Source organism: Calliopsis andreniformis, unplaced genomic scaffold, assembly GCF_051401765.1.
Source record: "Calliopsis andreniformis isolate RMS-2024a unplaced genomic scaffold, iyCalAndr_principal scaffold0014, whole genome shotgun sequence".
NCBI lineage: Eukaryota > Metazoa > Arthropoda > Insecta > Hymenoptera > Andrenidae > Calliopsis > Calliopsis andreniformis.
In genome coordinates, this window is record NW_027480427.1 from 3,020,477 (window position 1) to 3,026,476 (window position 6,000).

Below are 6,000 nucleotides of genomic sequence, written 5' to 3' on the forward strand. Positions count from 1 at the left end.
ATCCGTTTTATACGATGTAAGAGCTGTTGTATTTATATCGTATTTTATGCTTCTGGCGTTGACTTCTTAGGCCCTAACCATTCGACCTGGTGGAGCAACGCCCTAGAGTGAAACCTAGGTTGCCCGGAACGTAGAAATGACAATTAATTTCACACTGCTTGGTATTATTCAATTTGTACGATGGAAAAGCTGTTGTATTTATATTGTATTTTATGCCTCTGGCGTTGACTTCTAAGGCCGTATCTATTAGATGCGGTGGAGCAACGCCCTAGAGTGACGCATAGGTTGCCCGGAACGTAGAAATGACGATAACTTTCACACTGGTTGTTATTATTCGTTTTATACGATTTAAAAGCTGCTTTATTTATATCGTATTTTATGCTTCTGGCGTTGACTTCTTAGGGCCTAACTATTCGACCTGGTGGAGCAACGCCCTCGAGTGAAACCTAGGTTGCCCGGAACGTAGAAATGACCAGTACTTTCACACTGTTTGCAGTTATTCCTGTTATACGATGGAAAAACTGTTGCATCATTATTGTATTTTATGCTTCTGGCGTTGACTTCTGAGGCCCAAACTATTCGGACAGGTGGAGCAACGCCCTAGAGTGAAGCCTAGGTTCCGCGGAATGTAGAAATGATCATAACCTTCACACTGGTTGCAATTATTCGGTTTATACGATGGAAAATCTGTTGTATTTATATCGTATTTTATGCTTCTGGCGATGACTTCTTAGGCCCTAACTATTCCATCTGGTGGAACAACGCCCTAGGGTAAAGCCAAGGTTGAGCTGAACGTAGAAATGACCATAACTTTCACACTGGTTGCTATCATTCGTTTTATATGATGGAAAAACTGTTGTATTTATATTGTATTTTATGCTTCTGCCGCTCACGTCTTAGGCCCTAACTATTCGATCTGTAGGAGCAACGGCCTAGGGTGAAGCCTAGGTTGCCCGGAACGTAGAAATGACCATAACTTTCATACTGGTTGCAATTATTCGTTTTATATGGTGGAAAAACTGTTTTATTTATATTGTATTTTATGCTTCTGGCGTTGACTTCTAAGGCCCTAACGATTGGATCAGGTGGTGCAACGCCCTAGAGTGAAGCCTAGGTTGCTCGAAATGTAGAAATGACCATAACTTTTCCACTGAAAGCAATTATTCGTTTTATACAATGGAAAAACCTTTCTATTTATTTTGTATTTTATGCTTCTGGCGTTCACTTTTTAGGCCATAACTATTCGACCTGGTGGAGCAACGCCCTAGAGTGAAACCTAGGTTGCTCGGAACGTTGAAATGACCATTACATTCACACTGGTTGAAATTAATCCTGTTATACGATGGAAAAACTGTTGTATTTTTATTGTATTCTATGCTTCTGGCGTTTAATTCTAAGTCGCTAGCTATTTGATCGGGTGGAGCAACGACGTAGAGTGAAGGCTAGGTTGCCCGGAACGTAGAAATGACAATTACTTTCACACTGTTTGCTATTATTCATTTTGTACGATGGAAAAGCTGTTGTATTTATATTGTATTTTATGCCTCTGGCGTTGACTTCTAAGGCCATAGCTATTAGATGTGGTGGAGCAACGCCCTAGAGTGAAGCATAGGTTGCCCGGAACGTAGAAATGAACATAACTTTCACACCGGTAGCAACTATTCGTTTTATACGATGGAAAAACTGTTCTATTTATTTTGTATTTTATGCTTCGGGCGTTGACTTCTGAGGCCCTAACTATTCAATCTGTTGGTGCAACGCCATAGGGTGAACCCTAGGTTGCCCGGAACATAGAAATGACCATAACTTTCATACTGGTTGCTATAATTCGTTTTATACGATGGAAAAACTGTTATATTTATATTGTATTTTATGCTTCTGGCGTTGACTTATTAGGCCCGAAATATTCGATCTGTTGGAGCAACGCCCTAGGGTGAGGCCTAGGTTGCGCGGAACGTAGAAATGACCATAACTTTCACACTGGTAGCATTTATTCGTTTTATACAATGGAAGACCTGTTCGATTTATTTTGTTTTTTATGTTTCGGGCGTTGACTTCTAAGGCCCTAACTGTTTGATCTGGTGGACCAACGCCCTAGAATGAAGCCTAGGTTGCCCGGAACGTAGAAATGACCATATCTTTCACACTGTTTGCAATTATTAATTTATTCGATGCCAAAGCTGTTGTATTTGTATTGTATTTTATGCTTCTGGCATTGCCTTCTTAGGTCCCAACTATTCGATCTGGAGGAGCAATGCCTCAGAGTTAAGTCTAGGATGCCGGAAATGCCGAAATGATCATTACTTTCACGCTAATTGCAATTATTCCTGTAATACGATGAAAAGACTGTTGTATTTTTATTGTATCTTATGCTCCTGGCGTTGACTTCTAAGGCCCTAACTATTCGATCTGGTGGAGCAACACCCTGGAGTGAAGCCTAGGTTGCCCGGAACGTGGAAATGACCAGAACTCTCACACTGGTTGCAATTATCCGTTTTATACGATGTAAGAGCTGTTGTATTTATATCGCATTTTATGCTTCTGGCGTTGACTTCTTAGGCCCTAACTATTCGACCTGGTGGAGCAACGCCCTAGAGTGAAACCTAGGTTGCCCGGAACGTAGAAATGACAATTAATTTCACACTGCTAGGTATTATTCAATTTGTACGATGGAAAAGCTGTTGTATTTATATTGTATTTTATGCCTCTGGCGTTGACTTCTAAGGCCGTATCTATTAGATGCGGTGGAGCAACGCCCTAGAGTGACGCCTAGGTTGCCCGGAACGTAGAAATGACCATAACCTTCACACTGGTTGCTATCATTCGTTTTATACGATTGAAAAGCTGTTGTATTTATATTGTATTTTATGCTTCTAGCGTTGACTTCTTAGGCCCTAACTATTCCCTCTGGTGGATCAACACGCTAGAGTGAAACCTACGTTGCCCGGAACGTAGAAATGACCATTCCTTTCACACTGGTTGCAATTATTCCTGTTATACGATGGAAAAACTGTTGTATTTTAATTGTATTTTATGCTTTTAGCAATGAATTCTAAGTCCCTAGCTATTCGATCTGGTGGAGCAACTCCCTAGAGTGACGCCTAGCTTGCTCGAAACGTTGAAATGACCATAACTTTCACACTGGTTGCTATTATTCGTTTTATACGATGTAAAAGCTGTTTTATTTATATCGTATTGTATGCTTCTGGCGTTGACTTCTTAGGGCCTAACTATTCGACCTGGTGGAGCAACGCCCTAGAGTGAAGCCTAGGTTCCTCGGAATGTAGAAATGACCATAACCTTCACACTGGTTGCAATTATTCGGTTTATACGATGGAAAATCTGTTGTATTTATATCGTATTTTATGCCTCTGGCGTTGACTTCTAAGGCCGTATCTATTAGATGCGGTGGAGCAACGCCCTAGAGTGACGCCTAGCTTGCTCGAAACGTTGAAATGACCATAACTTTCACACTGGTTGTTATTATTCGTTTTATACGTTTTAAAAGCTGCTTTATTTATATCGTATTTTATGCTTCTGGCGTTGACTTCTTATGGCCTAACTATTCGACCTGGTGGAGCAACGCCCTAGAGTGAAGCCTAGGTTCCGCGGAATGTAGAAATGATCATAACCTTCACACTCGTTGCAATTATTCGGTTTATACGATGGAAAATCTGTTGTATTTATATCGTATTTTATGCTTCTGGCGATGACTTCTTAGGCCCTAACTATTCCATCTGGTGGAACAACGCCCTAGAGTAAAGCCAAGGTTGAGCTGAACGTAGAAATGACCATAACTTTCACACTGGTTGATATCATTCGTTTTATATGATGGAAAAACTGTTGTATTTATATTGTATTTTATGCTTCTGTCGCTCACGTCTTAGGCCCTAACTATTTGATCTGTAGGAGCAACGTCCTAGGGTGAAGCCTAGGTTGCCCGGAACGTAGAAATGACCATAACTTTCATACTGGTTGCTATTATTCGTTTTATACGATGGAAAAACCTTTCTATTTATTTTGTATTTTATGCTTCTGGCGTTGACTTCTTAGGGCCTAACTATTCGACCTGGTGGAGCAACGCCCTAGAGTGAAGCCTAGGTTCCTCGGAATGTAGAAATGACCATAGCTTTCACACTGGTTGCTATTATTCGTTTTATACGATGTAAAAGCTGTTTTATTTATATCGTATTTTATGCTTCTGGCGTTGACTTCTTAGGGCCTAACTATTCGACCTGGTGGAGCAACGCCCTAGAGTGAAACCTAGGTTGCCCGGAACGTAGAAATGACCATTACATTCACACTGGTTGCAATTGTTCCTGTTATACGATGGAAAAACTGTTGTATTTTTATTGTATTCTATGCTTCTAGCGTTTAATTCTAAGTCGCTAGCGATTTGATCAGGTGGAGCAACGACCTAGAGCGAAGCCTAGGTTGCCCGGAACGTGGAAATGACCATAACTTTCACACTGGCAGCAATTATCCGTTTTATACGATGGAAAAACTATTGTATTTATTTTGTATTCTATGCTTCTGGCGTTCACTTCATAGGCCCTAACTATTCGACCTGGTGGTACAACGCCCTAGGGTGAAGCCTAGGTTGCCCGGAACGTAGAAATGACCATAACTTTTACACTGGCAGCAATTATTCGTTTTATACAATGGAAAAACCGTTCTATTTATTTTGTATTTCATGCTTCGGGCGTTGACTTCTAATGCCCTATCTGTTTGATCTGGTGGAGCATCGCCGTAGAGTGAAGCCTAGGTTGCCCGGAACGTAGAAATGACCATCACTTTCAAACTGGTTGCAATTATTTGTTTTATACGATGGAAAAGCTGTTGTGTTTATATCGTATTTTATGCTTCTGGCGTTCACTTCTTAGGCCCTAACTATTCGATCTGGTGGTACAACGCCCTAGGGTGAAGCCTAGGTTGCCCGGAACGTAGAAATGACCATAACTTTTACACTGGCAGCAATTATTCGTTTTATACAATGGAAAAACCGTTTTATTTATTTTGTACTTTATGCTTCGGGCGTTGACTTCTAATGCCCTATCTGTTTGATCTGGTTGAGCATCGCCGTAGAGTGAAGCCCACGTTGCACGGAACGTATAAATGACCATAACTTTCACTCTGGTTGCTATTATTCGTTTTATACGATGGAAAAACTGTTATATTTAAATTGTATTTAAGCTTCTGGCGTTGACTTCTTAGGCCGTTGCTATTCCATCTGGTGGAACAACGCCCTAGGGTGAAGTCTAGGTTTCCCGGAAGCTAGAAATGACCATAACTTTCACACTGGTAGCAATTATTCGTTTTATACGATGGAAAAACTGTTCTATTTGTTTTATACTTTATGCTTCGGGCGTTGACTTCTAAGGCCCTAACTATTCGATCAGGTGGAGCAACGCCCTATAGTGAAGCCTAGGTTGCCCGGTACGTAGAAATGACCATCACTTTCAAACTGGTTGCAATTATTTGTTCTATACGATGGAAAAGCTGTTGTATTTATATCGTATTTTATGCTTCTGGCGTTGACTTTTTAGGCCCTAACTATTCCATCTGGTGGAACAACGCCCTAGGGTGAAGCCTAGGATGCCCCGAAAGGAGAAATGACCATAACTTTCACACTGGTAGCAATTATTCGTTTTATACGATGGAAAAACTTTTCTATTTATTTTGTATTTTATGCTTCGGGCGTTCACTTCTAAGGCCCTAACTATTCGATCTGGTAGAGCAACGCCCTAGTGTGAAGCGTAGGTTGCCCGGTACGTAGAAATGACCATAAGTTTCATACTCGTTGCAATTATTCGTTTTATACGATGGAAAAGCTGTTGTATTTATATTGTATTTTATGCTTCTGGCGTTCACTTCTTAGGCCCTAACTATTCGATCTGGTGGTACAACGCCCTAGGGTGAAGCCTAGGTTGCCCGGAACGTAGAAATGACCATAACTTTTACACTGGCAGCAATTATTCGTTTTATACAATGGAAAAACCG